Genomic DNA, 27,289 nt, shown 5'->3' with positions numbered 1-27,289 from the left:
ATCCTTTTGCTGTTCCTAGAAACTAGGAGACTGTCCCTTGCTCTGTTCTGGCTGAAAAATAGATCTTGGGACAAAGCTCATAACTTCTCACAAAAAATGTATTTAGAAAAAATGAAAGAGGTTTTTTTAAACCAATCCATGCTGAAAAAAAACCTCTTTTTGTTTTTTGAAACACTACTCCAGCTACCCAGAATCGATCCTTGAAGAAGACGTGTAAAACAGGAAATTTGATTTTTTGAAAAACTGCACCTACAGCAGTTTCGTAGCGCAACTTTGGTCACCCTTTTCTCCTGGCTCATAATCAATTTGAATAAAATGAAGGAGGATTTTTTGAATCAATCCAGTATGAACAAAAACCTCTCTTTTTTTTTTGAAACATCGTTCCTACCGCCCAAGATAAGTCTTTGAAAAACAGTTGTCAAACAGAAGATGAAAAACTGCACCTACAGCAGTTTCGTAGCACAATTTTGGTCACCCTTTTCTCCCGGCTCATAATCAATTTGAAGAAAGTGGAAGAGGTTTTTGCAGTTTATTATCTTATGAATGAAAACCTCTTTCACTGTTCAGAGAGTAGTTTTCCACTGCTCAGAAACTCTTCTAGAAGTTGACTGGTAGAAACTAGGAGACAAAGTTCCTCTTTTCTAGAGTTTCCTTTTTATTCTTGTCTTCGACCTTCTGCTACTTGTTTTGCCCTTGTTGGATGTTTAAACCTTGTAAATACTCCCTTTCATAAATCCTTCTTCACAAATATTTGCTTTTTGTCTCTCAAAATTGGTCCATCAAGTCATAATATGCAGCTACAGCAGTTTCGTAGCGCACTACGAAACTGCTGTGTAATTCTAAAAACACAACTTGAGGCCAAAAATTCAACTCTTGATCTTTCCTTTGCTTGAAATGGCCTTTCCATATGTCCTAAAGTTGTTCAAAACTGAATGCAATGGCATCATTCTTCAAGGAAAAAATTCAAAAAGGTAAATCATCAAAATTTAAGGACTTAACCTTACTTGCTGCGTGATTTTCCTTAGTTAAGGAAACCTTTCCCGCTGTATCTTGCTTCCTTTATTGCAGGTGAAGTATTGAGCATGAAAACTGACCACAGAGCCTCCATTTTCTTTACATGAGCTTCCTTGGTTGCATGTTTTCCTTGAGATTTTTCTTAGTTTGGCAATTTCAAAATTTTCCAAATTCAACTTTCTCTTCAACTCTTCAAAACTACATTCCTCTTGTTGAGAGATGACTGCCTTACCTCTGTCATTTTTATACAGCTGTGATGATGTTTCCTTAGCCCTAGGGCTAAGTCCTGTTTCAGCTCTTATGATATCTCCCTTTCTTTGGACATTTTCTCCTTTGAAATCACTTTAGATAAATCAACGTGGAAGAAAATACCTTGCTTAATTGAGGAGCTTCCTCGCTTGAATTTGATGAAGATTTCTAATCTCTGATCACCATGGGCTTGTTTGCTCAAACTAAGAATTGTATCAAATGTATATTGCATGAACATGACCAAGATCAACATGAGTATGTCTAGGATCAATTAACTTTTACCTTACCCTTTTCCTTTGAAATTTTTTCAGTGATAACAGTGGCTCCACTTGGGATAGTGTGCCCTTGTGGTACACTAAGAACCTGCAGTTCCAGTGCCTTATCCTCTTATGATGAACAAAAATTTATTTGACAAACATCTTCTTCAAGCTTCTTGGGCCTTCACCTCGGGCTTAAGCTTGATGATGACTGTAGGAGAAAGAAATCTACATCTACTGAAACAGATGCTCAGTCAACCTACCCTGAGCTTATTTGCACATTCCTACCTACCCTATCAGCTGCATTCTCCAATTGTAGCTCAAGGAACATGAAACTTCCAATGAAGCCAATCATCAATCTGATCTGAAACTTGGATCTCCTTACTGTGCTTGAAGCATAAATAAACCAGATACTGAAATAACCAAGGAAGCATGAGGTATAACTGTTCTTCAAGATGAAAATATAACTGGAAGCCTGAACAGTAAATCTTTTCCATGTATTCAGCTATAGGGTCAAAAAACACATGGGTAGTTTGATGATTCTCACAACTTTCTGGTTGTGAAAACTGACCTTCAACAACAGTGTACTCTTCCTCAATCGTGAAAGAGAAAGGAAGCAACACTCTCTCCTTATGTGTTGCCATAAAAATATTTTGAAAAGAATGATCACAACCACGAAGACTATATGGTTGAATTTGACCTTGTAAACGTTCAATATCTTTCTCAATGTCTTTGGCAAATTCATCCAAAAATTTCATCTTATCCTCTGCCTTGCAGTCAAATGATTTTAGATAAGAAGACAAGGACAAATAAAATTTTTCAACTATTTCTTCATTAATATGATCATCATTCCATTGTTTGAAACCTTGAATTGAAGGAGAGTTTGCCACCACATCTGATCTATCTATCCATTCCTCCAAAAACATAAGCCAAAAGTCTTGAAATGACTTAATGGATTTGGTAGGGAAGCTTTCAATCCACTGTTTACATTTCCCTTGAAATGAATCATAGAACAACATAATGCAAACATCCTCATGTTTAACTCTAAGAAGCTCTGTAAAATCACAAAAATCTGATATTTGCTTCAAAGTTAAACTCAAATCTTCTCCATTGAATTTTGGACCATTCCTTAGAAAATACGCATCCTTGGGAAAATGATTTGGGAAACCATGAATTCCTGAAAAATCTATGCATGCATACCTTGAACTAAGAATGGTAGCATCTGGGTCCTTCATAACTCCAGTGGAATCACCATGAATCTATGAATTTTGAATTTTTCAACAATGGAGTCGCCAAGGTAGATTTGCAGCCTTGAAAACCTTCTGAGCTCCTACTACCTTCAGAAGTTCAGCTTCATAATTTCGGGAATGAGTAATCTTCAGGCTCCCGGCAGATGCACCAAAATGTTATATCAAAATCATGCTCCTGATAGGCTGCTGATCAGGAAGACCTTATGTAACTCTTTCAAACCAATCTTTTAGCTAAGGCTTAGCCTCCTCAGCCTGAGAGGGCTCTCTCAAAGGGTTAATGATTTAGATTAAAGATATGAATAGATGGCTAACTCTATGGTTTGTAATTGTATATGTTTATAGGTTGAAAGATGAACGCTGGCTACCATTGGGCTATGGAGTCAAAGTATGTTTCAGTACCACAACAAGATCAGCTTAACATGAAGTCAGGGCATTCAGCATTTGAATATTCAGAACATAACACACATATGGAACCACAGCTCATAAGTGCACACAGGAAGTCAGAGCACAATCAGTGAATTCTGAGTGATTGTACACCTATGCAACTGTAAACAAAACTAAGGAAAGGACAACACACATTCTGAATATAAGAAATCCTTCATGAATCCTGAGTAGTGAAGCCAAAGCATTCTACCTAGCATGGAAGTCAAGGCATTATAGAGTTCGAGTGTAGAAATGACAATACAAAACAGTGAAACATAGTAAGTTTATCTATGAAGGAAGTCAGAGCATCAGTGATGAATTCTGAGTATCATAAGTAAACACCACTGCAATGTAAGTATTGGAAGATGCCATCATAACAAGAACATACAAGAACTCTTCATGAATCTTGAGTTGTCTAAGTAGAAATCTGCATTAGGTTAAAAATATACACAGTTTGCACATAGAGCAGCAGCTGAGCCAAAAAGTCTCCAACCCCTTTGCTAATTCGACCTCTTGCTCTATATAAAGAATTTACAATTAGGATTCCATCATCCCTCATCAAGAGAATTCGAATTTTCCATCAGTGACACCTATTCTAACCATAAAACAAACCATTAATTAGAACTAGCTGTTAACTAGGAGTGCTAGTGACCTAATACAACTAGGAGTGTAACTCCTTATTATGACTAAAACAACCTTATCTAAACATTTAAAACATTCTTTGACACCTAAGACTCCATGAAGTCGAATTTGATGAAGCCCATAACCTTCAAGCTGGCCCTTGATGACTCATCCTTTTGCTGTTCCTAGAAACTAGGAGACTGTCCCTTGCTCTGTTCTGGCTGAAAAATAGGTCTTGGGACAGAGCTCATAACTTCTCGTACCAAATGTATTTGGAAAAACTGAAAGAGGTTTTCGTAAAACAATCCATGCTGAACAAAAACCTCTTTTGGTTTTTTGAAGCACTACTCCAGCTACCCAGAATCGATCCTTGAAGAAGATGTGTAAAACAGGAAATTTGATTTTTTGAAAAACTGCACCTACAGCAGTTTCGTAGCGCAACTTTGGTCACCCTTTTCTCCCGGCTCATAATCAATTTGAAGAAAATGAAGGAGGATTTTTTGAATCAATCTAGTATGAACAAAAACCTCTCTTTTTTTTTTGAAACATCGTTCCTACCGCCCAAGATAAGTCTTTGAAAAACAGTTGTCAAACAGAAGATGAAAAACTGCACCTACAGCAGTTTCGTAGCACAATTTTGGTCACCCATTTCTCCCGGCTCATAATCAATTTGAAGAAAGTGGAAGAGGTTTTTGCATTTTATTATCTTATGAATGAAAACCTCTTTCACTTTTCAGAGAGTAGTTTTCCACTGCTCAGAAACTCTTCTAGAAGTTGACTGGTAGAAACTAGGAGACAAAGTTCCTCTTTTCTAGAGTTTCCTTTTTATTCTTGTCTTCGACCTTCTGCTACTTGTTTTGCCCTTGTTGGATGTTTAAACCTTGTAAATACTCCCTTTCAGAAATCCTTCTTCACAAATATTTGCTTTTTGTCTCTCAAAATTGGTCCATCAAGTCATAATATGCAGCTACAGCAGTTTCGTAGCGCACTACGAAACTGCTGTGTAATTCTAAAAACACAGCTTGAGGCCAAAAATTCAACTCTTGATCTTTCCTTTGCTTGAAATGGCCTTTCTATATGTCCTAAATTTGTTCAAAACTGAATGCAATGGCATCATTCTTCAAGGAAAAAATTCAAAAAGGTAAATCATCAAAATTTAAGGACTTAACCTTACTTGCTGCGTGATTTTCCTTAGTTAAGGAAACCTTTCCCGCTGTATCTTGCTTCCTTTATTGCAGGTGAAGTATTGAGCATGACAACTGACCACAGAGCCTCCATTTTCTTTACATGAGCTTCCTTGGTTGCATGTTTTCCTTGAGATTTTTCTTAGTTTGGCAATTTCAAAATTTTCCAAATTCAACTTTCTCTTCAACTCTTCAAAACTACATTCCTCTTGTTGAGAGATGACTGCCTTACCTCTGTCATTTTTATACAGCTGTGATGATGTTTCCTTAGCCCTAGGGCTAAGTCCTGTTTCAGCTCTTATGATATCTCCCTTTCTTTGGACATTTTCTCCTTTGAAATCACTTTAGATAAATCAACGTGGAAGAAAATACCTTGCTTAATTGAGGAGCTTCCTCGCTTGAATTTGATGAAGATTTCTAATATCTGATCACCATGGGCTTGTTTGCTCAAACTAAGAATTGTATCAAATGTATATTGCATGAACATGACCAAGATCAACATGAGTATGTCTAGGATCAATTAACTTTTACCTTACCCTTTTCCTTTGAAATTTTTTCAGTGATAACAAAATGTATGCAATTTTGATTCTCTTTTTCCCTGACCTAGTTCACTCTCTGACCTAATTCACTCATCCAGTGACTACCCCAAATAAATCAAATCAAACAAACCCTGAGCTACTATATCTAGCTTAAAACCCTAATCTATCCAGCCCTCATAGCTATTATCCTTTGGAGAGAGACCTCTTCGACTTGGTAGGACTAGATACCAAGTCAAAGGAATTGTGTGTGGTTACCTCAGTTGGACCCCTTCTCAACCTTGGAGATCCGGACGAGTGATAACATACTGGCACCATTGGCAGGGAATGAAAGGTTTATCTTCCCTAGGTGTATGACTAGTTCTCGTTGGAGTTTGGTCCTTTGGATAAGGGGACTAAGCTTCACAAAGGTTGATTTGTAACTGTAGTGTCGAGATTGTAGAGCTGGCCTTGAGGAGACAAACAAGACAAAATTTTTCATCCTGATCCAGCCGACTCAGTCAAAGACAATCAGAGCTTGTTCAAAAAGCAAAGAAGGTTACAAATCACAAGTTCGATCAAACTTCATTCCATTGGTATGCTCTCAATCATTACCAGTTTAAAACTTCTATATTGAAGACTTTCCTTTGAAGATATCTTTGTTCAACTCAAAGTCTTAGGTCTTTTACCTCATATAATCTATGACCCTCTTAAGATACTAGCTCCGAAAAGATATACCAGGTCAAACCCTCACCCAAATCCTTCATATCCGGTTGCTAATCCTGAAAGATGGTTAAGAAAATCTAAAGTCCCTTTCCCTGAGACTGAAAGCACAAAATTGGAAAGGACCACTTCCTTGCCAAATCAAATACTTAGTATTGAGGATATTCCTTTTGACATTAAATTCAAGCTATCCCTATTTTGTTCAAAATCTGAGTCTTATCTTACAGAAGAAGTTTTTGATCCCATAAAGTTTGATTAATACCTTCCCTCCTCAAATTCTTTGTTTAACCAACATTCTGCTGCTCCTCAAACTTCCAAACTTCAACACGAGGTTTGGTCTAATTTTGAGAAACTTCAAAGCCTCGCTGATCAATTACAAATCACTACTAAAAAGGCCTATATCCAGTATCTACTTGAAATATTATCTTCTGGCGTACCCTCTACAACACCTCCGAAAACATCCATATCGCCTCCTTCATCTTCATCTTAACCAACACAACCCATTACAGTTGCCATTCACCATTCCACAGGAGTTATGGCGAGGTTTTCACCCTTACCTGGTCAGTTGGCAGCTTTACCTCAGAACTATGGCCAGAAACTTCCTCCTTTTGATGGCAGCCTAGGAGTCACTGCACAACAACATATTAATAAGATGGCTGATTTCATTGACTTAGAGGAGGTTGATGAAGATGATGTTAAAATGAGACTAATGGCCCAAAATTTTTCTAGAGATGTGAAAAAATAGTGTCGTGGTTTAGAATCACACTCTGTTGATACTCCTTAAAGGTTAAATGAGTTGTTCTTAGCTAGGTGGTGGGAAAATAATAACCCATTGTAGATCTTGGTGGAATACAATAAATTGAAAAGGAATTCTAACGAGATAGTTCAGGAGTTCACTATCAGGTTTAATCAGATCTACAATTCTATCCCAGATAATATGAAACCTCCACCTGATTTGGCACTTCAACATTACCTGAATGATTTTGATCTAGAGATGGCTTATCAACTAAGGGAAAGAGATCCACCAACTCTAGAAGAAATGCATAATAATGCAGTAAGTGTGGAAGCGAACTTGATGATTAAAAAGTCTCATTTAAAACATGAGAAACTAGAAAAAGAGTAACCATCAAAGAATAACCTTCTTCTTCCACAAATCTTAAACTAGATTCATTGATTAGAACCATGGAGAGAATGGCCACCCAAATGATAAATTCAAATAGACCTTAGGAGCCACAAGTTATCAATCCTAACTTCAGAAACCAGTAACAACCTCAGTACAGGATAAAGAAAAGAGAGAAGAAAGCTTTTGAAGCATTGGCATATCAATAGCCAATTCAGACACCCTTGCAGCAGAATTATGCTCAAGGATAATTTGATGATGAAATAGACCCGATTGTTGAGGAAAATCACTTATTTATGGAAGATTACCATCCAATTTTCTTGACTAAAAATGTGAAATATGTTGAGGAGATGGAGGATCCTAATGATGAAGAATACAAACTGGAAAATGACAATGCACTGGAAAATCAATCTGATGATTATCAAAGAGGATACTTTAATGAACTCAGCTCTTGGCAAAAGAAATATTCCTTGAGGAATAGAGATGTCCCAGTCACTCCCATTCAGAAAAGAACATCACAGCATAAGGATACTCAACCAAAAATAAATCCTCAAGGAAATCAAAGCAAAGGTAAAGAGTTGGTAGCAGCAAGCCAAAGAAAAGTAAACAAAGCATCTACAAGCAATCCAAGAAAACGCCCTAATAGTCAGAAGAAGGATCAGACACGAAGAGATCTACCTAAGAAAAGATATACCATCCAAAAATAGGCAGACAAATCCAGCTCACTCAATTTAGAAACTGAAATTTCATAGTTGAAAGTGTCAATCCTCTTACTGAACTTGTCAAAAATAGCCATTACATGTCTGATATAGTTAAAATGCTAAAAGTTGATCCTATATCTAATATGGTTAATATTGAATATGACCAAACTGAATTAATTTTTGGTCCAGCCATAGATGGTCAGTCAGGAGATAGTGATGTTCCTCCGTTTTACCTGAGTTTAAGAATCCATCAGTTTATTATTCATAACTCAATGCTTGACTCTAGAGCCTCCCATAATCTAATGCCCAAGGCCATCATGGAAAGGTTAGGTCTAGATATAACTCAAGAATACCATGACTTGTACTCTTTTGATTCTGGTAAGGTCCGTTGTCTTGGTCTAATCAAAGATTTGGTAGCATCCATGGACCAATCCCAGCAAAGAATGTTTTAATGGATGTGGTGGTAGCTGATATACAACCACGGTTTGGTATTTTATTGTCAAGATCCTAGGGAGTGAAACTAAGAGGCACACTGCAGTTAGACTTCTCATATGCCACCATCCCAATTTTTGGGCAATTGAGTAAGTTGTACCAAGAAACCAAAATGAAATTCATGATAACTAGTAAGGAGAAACCTAATAATCATCCTATAAATGTTGTACATATAGATTTAGAGTCATTTATTTTATATAATGATAGTGGACTGAATGATGTAGATAGTTAGCTTGTGGAAATTAAAGATGTATCAGAGGTTTTCAATTGTATAAGGATAGTTTTAGATCATTAGAAAGAAAGGCTGCCAAGTTCATCAGAACAGCCATCGGACAAGGCAGAAAAGGGCTCAGATTAGCCATCAGAGAAGGTAATAGAAAATTTGGGACATTCTGAAGAGAAAGTTCAGAAAATTGACCCAAAACATAAATAAAGTGTATAGCCCTTGGAAGAGGAACATGTCCTTTGGACCATGTACTTTGATGGTGCTTTTCGGAAAGGTGGAGTAGGTATTGGCATTTCAATTCGAAGTCCACATCATCAGCAAGGTGAGCTCCCTCAGAATGTTATATTATGCTCATACAAGTTAGCTTTTGATTGCACTAACAATGAGTCAGAGTATGAAGCAGTGATCACAGGTTTAAAGATCTTGAAAAGGTTAGGTGCATGAAAAAGTTCGGTGTATGGTGATTAAGAACTTGTGATCAAGCAAGTTAAAGGTGAATATCAAGATCACCATCCATGAATGAAACAATATAGAAATGTGGTTTTATATATTCTTAGGATTTTTCCTGAATATACACTTTCAATTGTACCAAGGAGTCAAAACCTTATGGCAGATTCAATAGCTACAGCTGCAAGCAATTTCAAAATCCCCATTTATTCAAACAAGAAGTTTGAGATTCATGTGAAGCATCGGCCCTTTGTTCCTGACAACTTGTGATATTGGAAAGTATTATGGGATGAAAAATAGGTGAATAAATTTCTTCAGAGTGAAGGAGAGTTTGAAAATTGTTCCATGGATGAATTTTACGACGAGGATGATCAAGTCATTGAGGCAACCCAAGTTGATATATTACAACTGAAGGACAACAATATTCCAAAAGGTCTTGTACCTTTGGAAGACTTGTTTGATCAGGATGATGTAGCAAGGAAGCTGCTGAGGACCCTGAAATTGGGTCAACAACAAGGGGGATACCCACCCGGTCGGGAACCTGGTTGGCAGCACCGTGCCCGTTTGGTGTAGCGGGTACGACTGGGGATAACGGGACCAGCTTCCCGATCTAAGGTTGTATGTGTGTGCGTAGGGTTTGATTATGCTGTTTCTTGAGAACTTTTGAGAGCTAATTTAAATGTAACTCATGATTTGACTATAAGCTGCTGAAATATAATAAAAACAACATGTGCAATCTATGCTAACCCGGGGTAGATCTTTTCCATCATGCGATCTAAAAAGATTTCATATAATAACTGGTAATGAAGAATTCAGCTACTATAAGAATATAAACCATTTAAGATAAACCATTCTGCATAAGAAGTTAAACAGGACAGTTGTGGACTGCATATCGCATGATAAATCATTCATATGTCAAGCATGAACAAATGACTCCATCGTACAAAAGTGCCAAATGGTAACCACACATTTACACATTAACATATAAATAACATCAGCTGTATATCACTTTAAGCAAATAAGTAGAAATTCATCAAGAGATAAAAGTACCATTTATGAGTGATTTTTACTCACAAACTTCAAGCAATAATGATTTACTTCTACTTACTTCTAACACCTACTAAGAGTACAGAAATGCAACATCAGTAGCAGACATTAAGATGCAAATACGAATAAATCCGATCCTTCCATTCATCAAAACCTCCTCTGAGGTGCAGAAATGCATGTTCTGAGGACAAGTTTTTGACAAATTTCTGGACCCTTCTCCAATGCAATGAGAAGGGTTAAAATACTATGTCCTAATTCTAATAATAGTATTATTACAAAATTAAGGATTCGGTTTTCAAACGACCGTCCTTTTTCTAATATAACTTAAAACAAAAAGAAACAACTTTCTAAATAAAACTACTTGTGGACTTGGTCTTTGAAGTTGCATGTTTCTAACATAGGCTTGAGAAGAGTCGGCTGGCTAATTTTCGTTCTGAGCTGGGCTGCGAAAACGACATCTACAAGAGCTGGCGCTACCTTCTCGGCTGCGTTCATGATACACTTTACCGTCATCCATTGGCTATGTGGTTTAACCAGGTACATCCAGTAACTTTCCCAATTCAGTCTAGCCAGTGCTTGGATAGCTTTCCCTTTTTCCTGTGCCTTTTGCCTCCATTCTGTCTCCAGTTGCAACTTTTTTGGTAGGTATCCCGGGGTGGTCTCTGAAATCAAATTGGCCCTGTGTAAATTTTCATTTACACAGTCGATAAGAATACTTGCCTGTGTCGCCGCTGTCTTTGTTGCTTGCTCTGCCTGCGTGATCTGCTCGTCCCATTTATTAAAGAGCATTTCCTTATGATTTTCATTAATTCTAGGTGCTCCTGCTCTTTTTCCCTCCTCATCGTCTTGCCAAGTCAGATACTCTGTCACCCTCTTGTCGTTCTGATCATATTCGCTTCGCAATTCCACCACCTGACTGGTGATTTTGTCGCTTAGCTCACAGAAGTGCCTCCACTATGATATTTTACGCCCCAATTCTTCTTGTTGCTGCAGTAGTTGCTCGTTCAAGCCGATGGACTCTGAAATAAACTCTGCAAGCTTAGGTTCATCTTTGTGCATTTCTTGCTCCGTCTGCAGTTGTTTTTCTTTTTCTTCAAGACTCTTTTGGTAGCCTATTTGCATCTGTTGGAAGTCTTCTTGGAGCGTTTCGAGCTGTCTGGAAGCTTCATTGTTTGTGTTGGCTTGCTGTAACTGTTGTTGTAGCAGTTGTATGTGATTTTCTTGTTCCTTTAAGAGCTGCTGAACTTCAGAGGCCTTGTCAATAGTTGCAGAAGCATACGCTCCTGCAATTTGGGACAGCTTCGTAAGATTTTATGTTGGATTATTACTTGGGTCTTTCCGCAAGACGTCTAAATGTTCAGCGTCTTGAGACAGTGTATTTTCGAGCTTTCTTTTCTTTCTCTGTCTTATCACAACTGCTTTGTGCTGGGGACTGTAGAACACATCTAGTGGGGGAATTTCTTCTACGTTAAGTAGAAGTTTTGAGGATGGAGTGATGGAGAGATCTTCTGCTTCTGTGGTAACGCTGACTATGGTTGGAGTAACTTCTTGCACCTCCTGTGTATTGTTCACAGGTGTCTTTGGGACTTGCCCTTCGAGGTTGATTAAATCATTGAAGGACTCCCACTCTTTATCTAGCTCTACTGTGACAAGAGGAGCTTCAATAACCGGAGGGGGAACATCTCTTGGTGGCGAGGTGATAACTTGTTGCTGAGAAATTACACTTGACCGAGCTGTATCTTTGACTGCTTCTTCGTTAATTCCTTTGTCATGCACAGACTCTTCAGGATGTTCGGAACCTTCTTGCGCGGCGTTGGACTTGGATCTAGAAGTGCTGGAGTTCTCACTGAGGCTGACGCTCGGAGTTGGCTCTCTAGTAGGTATTCGCAGCCTTTCTAGTGGAATGCTGGCCAGCCTTCTGTCTCTATATGATGTGAATTTCTGGAGTTCACTTGGAGATAACCTTGACTGAGCTTCTCGCAAAATTTCTTTGACTGAGCTCTTACCCTGAAAGAGATCGTCAAACAAATCTTTGTGTCCGAAGAACACTCTTATCTTGACGTTCGTAGTAATTATCCAGATTTAAGCAGGAACACAACAAATTATAGAGATAACCATATACACAAAGATGCAGCGGAAATAATACTTCATTTCATTAATGGAAAATACTGACATATGCTTACAAACAGAAATGGCAATAAACTAGCTAGGGCGATGGTAGCTTATCTCTGAGAAGAGATGTGATGGCTACATGCCTCTGAACTGTTCTGAACTGTATTACAATGAGGCTCGAAGGCCTATTTATTGTTGAGAAACAATGGAAAACCCTTCACATACCGAAACCTAACCCTAGAAGATGAAACGCCAAATTGTGGGCCCCGTTTGGGTAAATTGGTACATCAATTTCCCGGGGTCGTAACTTTGGCATACGATCTCCGTTTGACGCGTACGATAGCTCGTTAGAAAGATCTATCCCCAGAATTCCAAAAAAACGTCGTTTAGGGCCTCAAAACGGCTCCGGAAGTTCAGGACCCGAAAAACTGCTAAAAATAGTAAACTGTGCTACAATTAAGGAAACTGAAAATGCTGAGAAAGACAATGGTGGGGGTCCAGGTGGACCTGGCAGGTGGCCACCAATATCCACCTTGATCATTCCTCCCCCCTTAGGAAGCAATGGTCCCCATTGCGTTGAGCTCCTCCATGAGATGAGGAAACCTCTGCTGAACTTGTTCCCTGGTGAGCCACTTGCCCTGCTGAAGGAGTTGGCCTGCTTTGACAACTCGATACAGTTGGATATGCTGTTGGCGAGTGTTCTTGATCTGTGTGTCCATGATCCGATCAGTTGCAGCTTGTTCCATGCAATCTGGATTTAATTCTGTGGGTTTGAGCTGTTCTGCAATGTCGGATGTGTCTAGCAATGGTGGAAAGTATGGCCGAAGGCGGTCCACATTGAACACTGGGTGCAGGCCAAGGAACGGGGGAATGCTGAGCTCAAATGCATTGTCTCCCATAGCCTTAGTAATGGTGTAAGGACCATATCGAAGTGGTCTCAATTTCCGATAGGCTCCAGTAAGGCGTTCCTTTTGCAAATGCAACCAGACTTTGTCGCCCACCTGAAACTTGTGTGGCACCCGGTGTTGATCATGTCGCTGCTTGTACTTGGCATTTGATTTCTCAAGAATGTCATGGACCTGCTGGCGAATATGTTGGATGCGCTCAATGAAGCTGGTGGCCTTATCTGTTTCGGACTGGACATGAGCTGAATTCATGTGAGTAGCTGCAAGTGGCATGGCCACATCAATGGGGCATAGTGGCTGGAATCCTAAACCCACCTGAAAAGGGCTATGGCCAGTGGAGCTGTGAAGAGCTCGGTTGTAGCTGTGCTGAACATAGGGGAGGCTCTCGTCCCATGTGCGTGGATGCTTTGAGTTATACATGCGCAGAATGTGCACAATCATCCTGTTGACAACCTCTGTCTGGCCATCCGTTTGAGTATGGAAGGCTGTAGACTTCGTGAGTTTGGTGTCTAGCATTGACCAGAGACTGGACCAAAATGTGCTGAGAAACCGAATGTCCCGATCTGAGATGATAGACTGTGGGATCCCAAAGTGCACCCACACTCGTTCAAAGAAGAGTTTAGCAGTGGCTTCTGCTGTGATATTCTTCTTGCAGGCCATCATAATGGCCATCTTTGAGAACCTGTCGACGACCACAAAAACACAGTCATTTCCATGCTTAGTGGAAGGAAGGCCTAACATGTAATCCATGGAGATGGATTCCCAAGGTCGACTAGGGGTAGGCAACGGGGTATAGAGGCCTTGCTTCTTAATGGTCGGTTTGGCAATGGCACAGGCAGTACATGATCGGATGTACTTCCCAACATCCTGTCGAAGATTCGGCCAATAGAAATAGTTTTGCAGTACTGCCACTGTTTTCTCGACCCCGAAATGGCCAGCAGCCCGACTGTAGTGTGCTTCCCAAATCATCTTGGCCCGCTCGCTTGAAGGAACACAAAGGTGACCGAGGTGGCATAATAGGGCATCCTGGAGGTGAAAATCTGCAACCTGCCGACCCTCCAAGAGTGTCTGGTATGTGTGGCCGAATTCTGGGTCGCTTTTGTAGAGAAGTGGCCAATCAGAAGTCTCGTGCCCGCAAGAGTTGAGCACGGTGGTTAGCGCCATGATCGGTGGTCGACTGAGGCAATCTGCAACATTATTGGTGCTGCCCTTTTTATACTTGATATTCAAGTGAAACTGTTGCAGGTATGTAGACCACTTCTGATGGCGATCATTCTGCAATTTCCCTTGGGTCTTTATGAATTGCAGAGGTCGGTGGTCTGTGTGGATGACCGTTTCCTTCCCCAAAATGTAATGCTTCCATTGTCGGCAGGCCTGTACAATGGAATACATCTCTTTATCATAAGTGGGGTACTTTCGGACTGTGTCTGAAAGTGTTTCACTGTGATATGCCACTGGATGTCCATGTTGAGTAAGGACTGCCCCAATAGCATAGTCAGAGGCATCTGTCTCGACCTCAAATGGTTGTTGTAAATCTGGTAACGCGAGCACTGGTGCCGTGCAGAGGCGATCCTTCAACTCCCTGAATGCCTTCTGTTGAGATTCAGACCAAAAGAATTTTGCTTTCGCCCCGCCCTTGGTGACTTGACTCAAGGGCCAAGAAATATGAGAAAATCCCAACACAAACCTGCGGTAGAAGTTGGCAAGACCTAGAAAGCTGCGGAGCTCTGTTAGAGTGGTTGGAGAGGGCCAATCCCGAATGACTTGGACCTTGGCTGGATCGACATGCACCCCCTATTCATCAATGATGTATCCCAGATACTGGACCTCGATCATGCCAAAAGTGCATTTCTCCAAATTGGCACATAGCTTGTGTTGCCGCAGTGTTTGGAGAACCTCAGGGAAAATGTTAAGAACCCCCCCTAAATTTATAAATATAATAAATGGGCGAATCTCCATGGTATATAGGAAAAATGGAAGGCGATTTTATCAATAATATAATATGTATATATAATATTTTGGCGAATCTCTCACGAGGCATGGCAAATATTTTACTCAATTATAAAATCTTGTAAGATCTTGGCGAGTCTTTCATAATAAAACTTTGTATGGATCTAAGACGATAGAATTTCCCCTTTAAATAGTCTATGCTCACATGAATACCATGGTATTACCATGGGTCAATACCATGCGTTATCATAAACCTGGAGCTTAAAAATTACTATTAGTAATTTATAAAAATTAAATTTAATAGTTGATTTTTATTTTATTTTTTATTTTAACCAAGCTAAAATGTTTAACCTACATTAAATTACAACATCCATTTTTACTCTTGACCAAGCCCCAAGAGGATCAAATATTTTTTCACTCTATGCTAGTTTGCATATCATGATATTTGATACCTCTCGGGGGTTAGTAGATCCAGAGTAAAGATGGATCTATGTTGGTTTAATTCCCCCATTTAAATAGGCTACATTCCAGGTGAATACCATGGGTCAATACCATGTGCCATTTTTATTTTTATTAATTCTAATATTAGGGTTAATAATGGTTTTTTGCATGGTATTAATAACAATCTATTCCATGGTATTTGTCCCATAGTATTTTGCCCATAGGTTTCACCTAAATATAACCCATTTTTTGAGTGTTGGTAAATATAAGGTGACTTATGGAGTAAATATAAAAAGATGTTTTATTTGTTTACCATACCTCTCGTTTATTTATATTTTTATTAATTTACCATACCTCTATTACAAATATGGTATTTGGCCCATAGGATTCACTTAAATAAAACCTCTTTCTTGAGCCTTCATAAATAGAACGAGGGTTATGGACTAAATATAAAAAGAGGTTTTATTTATTTACCATACGTCTAGTTTATTTATATTTTTATTTATTTACCATACCTTTTGAGTAAGTATAAAAATACATTTTATATATTTACCATACCTCCACTTTACTTATATTTTTATTTATTTACACCAGGTGACTTATGGAGTAAATATAAAAAATGTTTTATTTATTTACCATACCTCTCATTTATTTATATTTTTATTAATTTACCATACCTCTTTTATAAATATGGTATTTGGCCCATATGATTCACTTAAATAAAACCTATTCTTGAAAATGGGTGAATGGAAGGTTGTAACTCCTAATTTCAAGGGCTAAATTTACCTTTTTTACCCTCTCCCCTAAAATAAGGTGGGCTATTTGAGGTGATTTGTAAAAATGTACTATGATACAAAATATTCGCCCACTAAAAATTTAAAACCCCTTAATTTCGCCAAAGGGCGAACATTCGCCCCTAAAATTATCCTTGGAGAACCTGTTGGATGTGGTGGAGGTGCTCTTCCCAACTCTGGCTGAAGATCAGAATGTCATCCAAGTATACTACTACAAAGGAGTTGGTGAATGGCCGCAAGATGTCATCCATTAGCCTCATAAAGGTTGCAGGAGCATTCGTCAATCCGAAAGGCATGACCAACCATTCGAAGAGGCCCTCCTTGGATTTGAAGGCAGTCTTCCACACATCTGAGGGTTCAATTGGTACCTGGTGATATCCTGACTTCAGATCGATCTTGCTGAAATATTTCGCCCCCTTTAGTTGGTCTAGGAGGTCATCAATCCGCGGGATCGGGTACCTATTACGGACAGTGATCTTGTTCAGCGCCCGATAGTCAATACAGAGTCTCCACGTCCCATCCTTCTTCTGTACCAACACTATCGGGCTCCCACAGGGCGAAGAACTCGGACGGATGTGACCTTTCTGTAGGAGCTCCTGAATCTGCCTCTTGATTTCATTGTTCTCCAGAACGGAGCGCCGATAAATTGGTCCATTGGGTAGCGGCGCACCTGGGGTCAGATCAATGGAGTGCTTGACTTGACAGTGCAGAGGAACCCCTGCCGGGGAGGTGAAGATGTCTTTGTACTCCTCCACAATCTTGTCCATTTGTAGCTGCCGTGCAGAGGGACCTCGTTTGGAGGCCGCGGCCACTGTCTTCTTCTTCCCTTGAGGGCGTATCATCAGGAAAACAAATTTCCTGGTTTTGGAAATGATCTTACTGCATTGTTTTGCAGTAATCAAAGAGATGGCGGCAGGTGGTGGTACCTCTGGTATCCTGAACAACTTATTTCCCAATGTAATAATAACAGCACGGGGCCTTGATTCATACACAGCATGTCGCTTCCACAAGTATGGTTGTCCTAGTAATACATCACAAACTTCAAGGGGAGCAATGTCACACAATACCTCATCCGTGAAGGGCTTGATGTTGTATGGAAGGCGACACTGCTGGCTCACGCGAAGATCTCGCCCTTGGTAAAGCCACCCAATGGTGTATGGTTGTGGATGTACTGTGGTCGGTTAGCCCAACCGCTTCACGACCTCTGCCGAAATGAGGTTCTTTTGACTCCCGCTATCAACAATGAACTGTATCGGGGAGCCCTTGACCCACATCTGGGAGTGGAAGAGACGCTCCTCCTCCTCTGGATCTTCGGGTTCATTTTTCTGGATCTTTGCGGTAGCAACAGTGGCGCTGGGATCCGCATCAATGATCTGCTTCCCTTTTTCATACCCCTTATCGGGTTCTGACTCAGAGTCGGAACATGCATCTGATTCTGAAACCTTTAGCTCAGCCACGAGTGACTGTTTGGCCCGACACTCACTTGTGTTGTGAGTGGAGCTCTTATGGAACTCGCACCATTTTCCAGCGTCCTTTCTCGGCTTCGCGGCGTTGCTCTTTGCTTGCAGCTTCAGCTGGTTGTCTTGGGCTGTCCCGCCTTGGCTTTGTCCTTTGTTCTGTGGTTTAGGGGCACCTTTCCCCTGCTTTGGATTCGCAGATCCAAAGTCTCGCTTCTTTTGTTTAAACTTTTGCTCGACTTTGACGGCATACCGGTATGCTGCGCCGAGCGAGGGGATGTTTAGGAACTGTATTTCTTCCTGGATGTACTTGTGCAGGCAGCCACGGTATTTGAGTATCAAATGTTGCTCTGAATCCTTGATACCCAACTTTGTGCGAAGGGTATGGAAAAGATTGGTGAACTCCGGCACATCTTGGTCCCTTCCCTGCCGCAGCGTGGTCCACTTTATGTATTCATCCTCATAGCTTCCGACAGGGTAGTACTGCTCCTTGATGGCATCCCGGAACGAATCCCAGGTGGGTGCGGCTGAAAATAGTGAGCCAGTACTTTCATCCTTCTGCTCGCAGTAGGTTTCCCACCAGTCCTTGACGTGGGGGGCTGCTTTGAGAAGAGCAAAAACAATCTTTTCCCGACTCGAAAATTCATGAACAGAAAAATAACCCTCTAGCAGATTTAACCATTTATCTACGGCATCGGCGTCTATCTGACCCTCGAATATGGGGATTTCAAAATTAACTTGTACCTTAAAGGGTGTGGCGTTTCCAGAGGAGCTGCTGGAAGCCGATGCGCCGCTTCTGGGTAGCCGCTGAAGGATCTGCGCAAAGTTGTCCATCATCGCGTTCCGTTGTCGCTCGAGCGCTTCTTCGAGCAAGATTTTGATGGGATCTCCTACCCCCTCGTCTTTCTTCTCGTCCGCCATGGGAGGCCGTCGGGATTTGCGAGGCTGGTCTTGCAAAGGTTCAACCAGTTCAAGCCCTAACTCCTTATATCCCGACCTTGTTGGGGACATGCAAAGAAAAACAGAGAAAAAGCAGACCGCTCTGATACCACTGATCCAGATTTAAGCAGGAACGCAACAAATTACAGAGATAACCATATACACAAAGATGCAGCGGAAATAATACTTCATTTCATTAATGGAAAATACTGACATATGCTTACAAATAGAAATGGCAATAAACTAGTTAGGGCGATGGTAGCTTATCTCTGAGAAGAGATGTGATGGCTACATGCCTATGAACTGTTCTGAACTATATTACAATGAGGCTCGAAGGCCTATTTATTGTTGAGAAACAATGGAAAACCCTTCACATACCGAAACCTAACCCTAGAAGATGAAACGCCAAATTGTGGGCCCCGTTTGGGTAAATTGGTACATCAATTTCCCGGGGTCGTAACTTTGGCATACGATCTCCGTTTGACGCGTACGATAGCTCGTTAGAAAGATCTATCCGAGTACTACCACTTTGGGAGGCAACAATAGGGCTCGGTTGCCCCAGAATTCCAAGAAAACGTCGTTTAGGGCCTCAAAACGGCTCTGGAAGTTCAGGACCCGAAAAACTGCTAAAAATAGTAAACTGTGCTACAATTAAGGAAACTGAAAATGCTGAGAAAGACAATGGTGGGGGTCCAGGTGGACCTGGCAGGTGGCCACCAATATCCACCTGGATCAAGTAAACTCTTGGGCAAATTTATTTGGGTCGAATGGCCTCACCGTGAACTTATATAATTGAAGGCACGTCACGTTTTCCACCTCACCAAAAGCGTGTCCTACATCGAATAAAGAGAAGACCCCACAATTGACGAGAAATTGAGGCCAAATGGCCTTTTTCTTATCTTTTAATTCTTTGGTTAAGCCGCCTTCAGAGCAGGTTTGATAAGCGATTTCTCAAGCCAAAAGCTTATCAGGGACATACAAGGGCAGGACATGCGGAGGTACAGTGCTTCCATAAACTCGAATGTAAGTAAACCATTCCTCCCCAAACCATCTTGCGATAGGGATGATGTCTGTCTCAGCTTCGGGAGAGCACCTTGGGGTGTCCTTATCATATATCATTCTATATATGGGAAATATAAGCCCATGGAAAATCTGGTAAAAATGAGGGGCAAACTGGGAATTCCACAAGACTCTGTGATAGACGTGAATAGGCAATGGGTCTTGGGTAGTCCATTTTCATCCCATAATGGGGAAATTAGATACAAGGCAAACAGAATCCATAACATAGGTAGCCAAATAGAAAGGAGGATAGACCCTTTGAGAAAAGGATCTTTTGGACCAGTAACTAATCACAGCCGTATATAGAGTATCGGAAAGAATTTTAGCCCAATCTATTATCTCGGCATTTGTGGCAGCATCAATTAATGGCAGCCACTCAGATGAAAACTTGTTGATATCGGGCATACCAAACAACCTACACAGCATGGCTGCAGCAAAACAATATGGAGAAGTAAGGGAACCAGTGCTGTACATACCGTTCTTATCCTTCTTTAATGGCTCATCTCTTCTAGACCATTCTTTAGTGGTGTCTGATAGATCTGGGTTCTCCATTGCGAACTTCCTAAGAAATTGTGCATTATAGGTCGCTTGCGGTTCGGGAAGATGGTACATTAGCTTCAGATCTTGGGCGGCGAAAGATCCCACGAGCCCATGTCCCTGAATCTTGAATTGTCTGTTGTTTAATTCTACATCATCCAGAATCCGCTTGACCATATCTGTGTATGGTAGAATCTTAGGCCTTGCCGCTATTCTGTGAAGGAATGAACATGCTAGGTCTTCTAGGGTTGCTTCAGAGGAACGTGGTGCACCTGCAACGGCAGTCACCTTCATTATTCTCGGCTTCTCCTCTTCTAATAGCCTGTACATGCCTTCCCATGTGGAGATTCCTGCATCTCGGTTGCAGGCTATATCTGTGTATAGGGGCACCATCTCCTTGGTCTTCTCTCTTGCTTCGGAGCTTTGAGCTTTGTTCTTCTTTCCCATTTTTACTTTGTGCTTCTTTCTGAGTCGTCTAGGCACTTTGTTCCTGCAGATTACAAGTGAAATGGAATGTCCGATCAGAAAGGTGATGGGAGAGTTTTAAATGGAAGAGATAAATCAATTACGCCACCTTACGTGAAGCAAATATCCAACAAGGCACGCATCTTTAATCCTCTTAATGACTGACAACCAATTTACTTACTAACATTAAAAGCGCATGATTTCAGGTCATGTTATGGTAAGTGGCTTTTCATTTGAAAGGCGCGCCCGAAAGATTCGTACTAAGGTGATTTTATGATTTTCTGACGTACCTTCGCATGTCACATGATCGCGATATCACAGATCGCAAAACTGAGTGCTTGCCAAACCTCGTCTGGCTTGTTTCTGCGATATGCGATCTAGCGATCGCAATATCGCAGATCGGCGAATTTCTTGGATTTTCATTATGGACATTAGTATGGTGCGATGCGATGTCGTTATTAATCATGAGGGTGGTGCGTACTTTGATTTTAGAAGAGTAACGGAGATGTTTCCTATCTTTTTTTGCATACGCGACTTTAAAAGACCTATCGTCTACCATAAAAAATATCTAAGATGCCTTTTCTAAATTATGATTTGTAACTTCAAAAAGAAAGTCTAGCTTTTCTTAAAAATTTTATCTAAGGGTCCCCATTCATTCGGTATCATGATTTGATACTAAAATGAAAAAAGGGGGGGTTGTTGCTGGCCACAACAATTGGCGATTCACTTGGGAGAACCAGTTATCTCTGTTATTTCTATTGACGCTTTTTTTTTTTTTTTTAAGTTCTGAAAAATTTAAAAATTTTGAACTTTATTATAAAAAGATAAGGCAAATGAGACTTCAAACTTCCTATGATGTTTCGTTTCAAACTCTTTCCATTTTAATTATTTGTACACCCAGTTCATCTTTGCATCTAAATCAATTGTTACTTGGTCTTTGTAAAACATAAAATAAAGTCTTCTCTGTTTATCAGTCCTTTAGTATGCTCCTTAGTCGCAGGTAGAGCCTCTGCTGCCAGCAGGCGTCCATAGCCTCGACAGGGTTACCTTTTAACCAGCAATGATCCTTTATCCTGCTTGAGGTTACTCGCAATATTCCAGAGAAAAATCCTTTTTACACACTTTTCCTTTTTTAATTCTCTAAAGAACAATGTCTTGGTTTGGTGGCCAAATTATGACACAGTCATTCACTTGATTTACACTTTTGCTAAACAAGCCGGCTCGTGATGAGACCTCTTGTCTTTTGATTGCAACAATATTAAGTCGTTGCCCTGTTTTGATAGACAGTATTGGCAAAGTCAGCAAGTTATAATATTTGTGATCATGATAAGCCGGCTCGTGATGAGACCTCTTATTCTTTGAGATATAGTGTTTTCCTTGGGTTGTTTCTCTGAATGCTGTAATTTCCTTTTAACAGGGAGGAAGTCATTGTTTTTCCTTAAGAAAGTTCTGGACGACAATGATAGGGCAATAAAGGTTGTTTTTGACAGAGAATACTTATCTTAAAATTGATACTTTTCATTGTGCTGACTTAAAACAAATCCTATACTGAGATATCTTTCTTTAAAACTTTGGAGTTTGAAACTATCATCATATATGGGTTGAAGTTCTAATGATAATAAAGATCAAATTTTTTTTAAAAGATTCGCTGTTGATAGTAGCAGAAGTTCCAAATTTTCAACAGAGACAAGGTATCTTCAGTAAATGTCAAATGTCATTGAACCAGAACAAACATTATTATGGCGGAAATTAAAAAGGTAAGATAGGCAAATATTTTCTGAGGTTATGAAGGGAATATGTATAGCTTTGGCTATCAGTTATTAAAAATGAAAACCTAACTAAATTACTCCTACTCCTACTCCTAATCTAACCATATACAGGAAATAACTATGTGAAATGATATTTCCAATGGAACCATCTATTCATTTTTATCCCTAGCCGAATGAATCTTCCAAGCATTAATAAAAAGAACCGAATTTTTCTTGGATCGTAATTGTTGGCTAAGAAATAAAAACACAGAACCTCAATTGGAATTCTGGCTGATTTTCTTTTCTTATGCAAAGTTGTTTCCAACTGGGTACCTATTGGATCATAAAAATCAGAATGAATTTTAGTTGTGAATTGATGATGTCGCAATAGGAAGGATAACAAGTCAAATGGTGGACAAGATTTTTTTATTTCAATGACTTGTAACCTTTTATCTGTTAATTTTGAGTTTTTTGGCATTTTGTTCGAAAAGAAAATTCTCATACGTAAGTCGCTAAAACATAATCTATCAAAAGTTTGAAGATTTGAAAAGAAATCTGATTTTGTACATAATGAGTTTGAGTGAGAAAGGAATGATTGGGAATTTATACAAATAGTGTTACAGCATGACTGGGTTTTACTTGTAACATCTTGTTTTTCACAAAAACTGGCCGGGTTTTGTGAATAGGGAACTAGGTCATGATTACAAACAGGGATGGAGATTTCCTCATGATATGAATCATAGATCGGGGTATTACCTAGGATAGTAAAATCATTTAAGTGATCTTCTACTTCGAGATGAGGGTGGACTGACATGATTTCTGATTTAAGATGTCCTTTATCCTCTAACCCTAGTTGAGTTATCTGAGAAAACTCAACAACATCATCATTGTCAAAGTAATTATCACAAAAGACTCTACAGATTTCCCTAGGTTCCTCCTTTTCATCGTATGTTTTCTGACAAGGGAGGTCAGGCAATTCTTTTTTGTCCTTGATCGAAAGTTGTGTTAATGCAATCTCTTTAACTTGAAAACCTAATGATGAGTCATTTAAATAACCCTCTGTAGTTTTTGAGATATCTTGAATATTAAGAGGGGAAAGGTTGTCATCACTAAAAACATCAGGATAAAGAGAAAAATGTAAATCTGGAACAATGCATTTAAAAACATCATAAAAGAAACTTTGTTCATCAGATCCATCACAAATGTCGGGCTTTAGATCATACCTTTGTGCGTTGATACTTTTTGAAAGAGAAACATTTGATTGATCTAACCTTGGTATCTGCATTCGTTGACTTGAAATGATATTGTCAGAGTCATCTTCTGTTTCCAAGGTAATTTTCTTTTTAGCATCTTCATCTCTCTTTTCTGGTAGTAGAGCATGCATGACTCCCAGGCTTTGTAGATTTTCTTCATTATGGATGCTTTGTGTATTTGAATTGGAATGATCATTCATATTAGAAGAAAAGCTAGCAAAGGTAGAATTAATTGCTGATTGGTCAGACACAGGAGGTAGGAAATACTCATCGTAATCTGAAGATTCTTCGTCTGTGAGCTCATTTTTGAGATCATACTGTAGGCATTTAAGATGAAATCGCATATTGAAATCCCTTACGGGTTCATCTTGTTCTCTAAGATAATCAATTTCATCATATACCTGGTCGTAATCATAACAATCAAATTCCAAGATGAAAATCTTAACGAACTGGTCCCAGCTGTGAATTGATGCAACTGGGAGGGTTCTGCACCATTTTGTAGCTTCTGTTGTGAAGGTAAGAGTAAAAATCCTGCACAAAACGCCTTCATCAATCTTCTGAGTATCAGAAGTTGAAACTTTTTGTATGAACTGAAGGGTGTGATTGAATGCGGAAGAGTTTTTCTTACCATTGAACTTTACCTGAGACAATAGCCTTACCACGTCCGGTGGAATGTTGGAAGAGGTATGAACATAGATGCAACTCCAAATAGGAATTTCATGAGTAGTCATCCTATTTCAAGATCTATAATTCGAAAAACATTCCAACAGGTATTATGCTCATGCCCTCCTTCTAGTGCCAATTATGTTGAGGGCCCTGAAATCGGGTCAACAACAAGGGGGATACCCACCCGGTTGGGAACCTGGTTGGCGGCTCCGTGCCCGTTTGGTGTAGCGGGTCCGACTGGGGATAACGAGACCAACTTCCCGATCTAAGGGTGTATGTGTGTGCGTAGGGTTTGATTATGCTGTTTCTTGAGAACTTTTGAGAGCTAATTTAAATCTAACTCATGATTTGACTATAAGCTGCTGAAATATAATAAAAACAACATGTGCAATCTATGCTAACCCGGGGTAGATCTTTTCCATCATGCGATCTAAAAATATTTCATATAATAACTGGTAATGAAGTTTATTCAGCTACTATAAGAATATAAACCATTTAAGATAAACCATTCTGCATAAGAAGTTAAACAGGACAATTGTGGACTGCATATCGCATGATAAATCATTCATATGTCAAGCATGAACAAATGACTCCATCGTACAAAAGTGCCAAATGGTAACCACACATTTACACAGTAACATATAAATAACATCAGCTGTATATCACTTTAAGCAAATAAGTAGAAATTCATCAAGAGATAAAAGTACCATTTATGACTGATTTTTACTCACAAACTTCAAGCAATAATGATTTACTTCTACTTACTTCTAACACCTACTAAGAGTACAGAAATGAAACATCAGTAGCAGACATTAAGATGCAAATACGAATAAATCCGATCCTTCCATTCATCAAAACCTCCTCTGAGGTGCAGAAATGCATGTTCTGAGGACAAGTTTTTGACAAATTTCTGGACCCTTCTCCAATGCAATGAGAAGGGTTAAAATACTATGTCCTAATTCTAATAATAGTATTATGACAAAATTAAGGATTCGGTTTTCAAACGACCGTCCTTTTTCTAATATAACTTAAAACAAAAAGAAACAACATTCTAAATAAAACTACTTGTGGACTTGGTCTTTGAAGTTGCATGTTTCTAACATAGGCTTGAGAAAAGTCGGCTGGCTAATTTCCGTTCTGAGCTGGGCTGCGAAAAAAACATCGATAAGAGTTGGCGCTACCTTCTCGGCTGCGTTCATGATACACTTTACCGTCATCCATTGGCTATGTGGTTTGACCAGGTACATCCAGTAACTTTCCCAATTCAGTCTAGCCAGTGCTTGGATAGCTTTCCCTTTTGCCTGTGCCTTTTGCCTCCATTCTGTCTTCAGTTGCAACTTTTTTGGTAGGTATCCCGGGGTGGTCTCTGAAATCAAATTGGCCCTGTGTAAATTTTCATTTACACAGTCGATAAGAATACTTGCCTGTGTCGCCGCTCTCTCTACTGCTTGCTCTGCCTGCATGATCTGCTCGTCCCATTTATTAAAGAGCATTTCCTTATGATTTTCATTAATTCTAGGTGCTCCTGCTCTTTTTCCCTCCTCATCGTCTTGCCAAGTCAGATACTCTGTCACCCTCTTGTCGTTCTGATCATATTCGCTTCGCAATTCCACCACCTGACTGGTGATTTTGTCGCTTAGCTCACAGAAGTGCCTCCACTGTGATATTTTACACCCCAATTCTTCTTGTTGCTGCAGTAGTTGCTCGTTCAAGCCGATGGACTCTGAAATAAACTCTGCAAGCTTAGGTTCATCTTTGTGCATTTCTTGCTTCGTCTGCAGTTGTTTTTCTTTTTCTTCAAGACTCTTTTGGTAGCCTATTTGCATCTGTTGGAAGTCTTCTTGGAGCTTTTCGAGCTGTCTGGAAGCTTCATTGTTTGCGTTGGCTTGTTGTAACTGGTTTTGTAGCAGTTGTATGTGATTTTCTTGTTCCTTTAAGAGCTACTGAACTTCAGAGGCCTTGTCAATAGTTGCAGAAGCATACGCTCCTGCAATTTGGGACAGCTTCGTAAGATTTTCTGTTGGATTATTACTTGGGTCTTTCCACAAGACGTCTAAATGTTCAACATCTTGAGACAGTGTATTTTCGAGCTTTCTTTTCTTTCTCTGTCTTCTCACAACTGCTTTGTGCTGGGGACTGTAGAACACATCTAGTGGGGGAATTTCTTCTACGTTAAGTAGAAGTTCTGAGGATGGAGTGATGGAGAGATCGTCTGCTTTTGTGGTAACGCTGACTATGGTTGGAGTAACTTCTTGCACCTCCTGTGTATCGTTCACAGGCGTCATTGGGACTTGCCTTTCGAGGTTGATTAAATCATTGAAGGACTCCCACTCTTTATCTAGCCCTGCTGTGACAAGAGGAGCTTCGATAACCGGAGGGGGAACATCTCTTGGTGGCGAGGTGATAACTTGTTGCTGAGACATTACACTTGACCGAGTTGTTTCTTGGACTGCTTCTTCGTTAATTCCTTTGTCATGCACAGACTCTTCAGGATGTTCGGAACCTTCTTGCGTGGCGTTGGACTTGGATCTGGAAGTGCTGGAGTTCTCATTGAGGCTGACGCTCGGAGTTGGCTCTCTAGTAGGTATTTGCAGCCTTTCTAGTGGAATGCTGGCCAGCCTTCTGTCTCTATATGATGTGAATTTCTGGAGTTCACCTGGAGATAACCTTGACTGAGCTTCTCGTAAAATTTCT

Source organism: Pinus tabuliformis, chromosome 6 (genome assembly GCF_031772625.1).
Source record: "Pinus tabuliformis cultivar Carrire ecotype Pingquan chromosome 6, CPIR1, whole genome shotgun sequence".
Classification (NCBI taxonomy): domain Eukaryota; kingdom Viridiplantae; phylum Streptophyta; class Pinopsida; order Pinales; family Pinaceae; genus Pinus; species Pinus tabuliformis.
This window is presented reverse-complemented; position numbering follows the sequence as displayed.